The sequence below is a fragment of the Frankliniella occidentalis genome, unplaced genomic scaffold, assembly GCF_000697945.3.
Source record: "Frankliniella occidentalis isolate FOCC.00 unplaced genomic scaffold, Focc_3.1 Scaffold42, whole genome shotgun sequence".
In the NCBI taxonomy this organism is placed as follows: Eukaryota; Metazoa; Arthropoda; class Insecta; order Thysanoptera; family Thripidae; genus Frankliniella; species Frankliniella occidentalis.
In genome coordinates, this window is record NW_026267172.1 from 1,267,279 (window position 1) to 1,269,736 (window position 2,458).

The window sequence follows — 2,458 nt, forward strand, 5'->3', positions numbered from 1 at the left end:
CGGGGCGGGCGCCGGAGCGTGTCTGCTACGGTCCCTCCCGAGTAGGCTCGTGTGAATACTACAGTCCCGCTGGGTTATCTGCAGGCGAGGCGTCGCTTCCTGCCCTGGAGGAGGAGGAGGAGGGGGCGGGCCCATACATACCTTGGCCCATCCATGGGCTCTGCCCGGGGCGCGTCGCTCTGTTCTCACCTGGGCGGGGGGGCGGCCCGTGGGGCGCTACGGGGACCATCATTAGCTCATCACCCCGGCACAGCGCGGCAGGTAGGGGCCGAAGGGGCAGGCCCGATCCGAAGAAGGTTCACCCGAACCGACACGGACGGCACCCGAAGGCATACAGCACAAAACACACACACACACACACGACGGGGCATACTAATTGTCCGATGGTCGTTATTTGTTGAGCTAGAATCGCTCTTTAATCGACGCTCGCTAAACAAAAGATTTGACGGGACGTGGTGTTCTAAACGAGCAGTACCTGGCCGTGAATCGTGTCTCTGTGTGCGTGTGAGTGTGTGTTTTGTGTGTCGTGTATAGTATGCACGGCGAATGCAATGACCTCATCCGAATGCGGGTCCCAGCGTCGGTCGACACAGGTTTAAAGACACGTGTGTGTGTGTGCGTGTGTGAGTAAGAGAGTTAGGTCCTCGTGTCGAGTGTTGGGGCAGGGGCCGGTCCCGGACACCACGCGCCTGTGGGGACGCCGGCTAGGAGACTTGCCGCTCGGATTACAGTACCACCGTGTCTCCGTCCGGTACTCTGTTCTAAATACTTTTCTTAGTAATTTAATTAAAAGACCAGCCGAGTGCAACCCGTCCCTTCCCCCGTGGCATTGTGAAGCGCCACTGAGACAATGCGTGTCCTTTGGGCCCCTAAGGGTGCCTGGGGAGGGGGGGTAGGGGTCAGCGCTCGCGGGGTCCTCGGGGGCGCACTTGTCACGTGGAGTGGCACGGGACCCTGTGGCGCGACAAGGGACCCTCGGCACCTCGTTTGTAATGACTACTCCCAAAGGGATGTCCTCTGCGCTGCTACCTGAGCACAGGAGGTCCTACCCCTCCCGATCTGTGTTGGGAAGTCGCTCGCCGCTACCGCCGCGGCGACCACCGCCGTCTTTGTGTGTTACACTGCGCTAGACTCGCAATCGCGCGGCCCTCCAACAGATTGTTATCTTGATTCGGAATGGATTTCTCGCCGGTGCGGCTCCGGATCTGGTCCCCGCCCCGCCCCGCCCCGCCCCGCCACGCCCCGCCCGCGCGCCGCTCCGATTGGCTGAATAATGACTCCACCTCGCAGTGCAGCGCGGCAGCCCAGGGCGAAGGCGGGCCAGGACAACGCCGCTCCAACTGCGTTTTTTATTTAATATTGTTTTTTCCTTTTTTTCGGGCGCGCGGCTGCGGCTGCCGGACAATCGGACAGGAAAGCATAGCAGCAGCGCTGGAGAAAGGGAAGGGAAGGGAGGAGTTCGGTTTCTCGCGGTCGCGTCATATCGCGTCGAGGCGGGGCGCTCCACAACTCTACACCACGACTCTCTGGAGGGGCTCTTCGCGGGGCTCTCCGTGGGGCTCTCCGTGGGGCTCTCCGCGGGGCTCTCCGCGGGGCTCTCCCGGCGGCCGACGGCGCTCTCCAGCAGGACGCGCGTACAGTACGCCCCGGCGCTGTTGGAGAGTCCTTCTAGCCGTGGATGGGAAGGAAGGCGCTCCACAACTCCTCCACCACCACGACTCTCTGGAGGGACTCCGCGCGGGGCTCTCCCGGTGGCGCGGCGCTCTCCAGGACGCGCGTGCGCGCCGGTGGTGCCGGAGTCTCTCTCTCTCTAACCGTGGAGAGTGGAGAAGGGCTCTCCTGCGCTAAAACGCGCGGCAAGGCAAATGAAGCTTTTAAGCGGGTTAAGTGGCGAGTCGCGAGCCCTGTGCAGTCAGCCCCCCCTCGGGGCGTGACCGCCCGACTGCGCCACTTACCTTTAGCGCACTAAGGGCCGAAGCGCGTAGAGTCCGCGGGTTCGTTGGGCGCTTGCGGACTATGGCGCGGTGGGCGTCAGCGCCGCTGGTGTGGCCGGGGATGTTGGCTCTGGAGGGGCTCTGGAGGAGGAGGAGCAAGTGGCACGATTCCGCACGTTCGCGTCGACGAGGAGGTGGCCGCCCTGTCGCGCTTTGTCGTTTGGTTGTCGGTGAGCGGGTCGGCAATAAGACCTACTCTGGAGAGACCGGAGGCTGTCGCCATAAGCGCCATGAGTTCATACTAGAGCAGTTCTGGAGAAATCACTGAAACAGTTGCGCTAATATACACCGAGGCTGGCGGGTGGCGGGGCGCGCCTGGCAGTCGGCTGCTCCCCCGGACCCAAGCCGTCGGGGCGAGGTAAGAAGGTGAGGACGAGGTGGAGGAGGCACGGCATGACACAGCCCAGCCAGCCAGGCGGGCGGCGTTGCCAGGTGTACGGCTGGAGCGACCTCCTGTGCCCCCC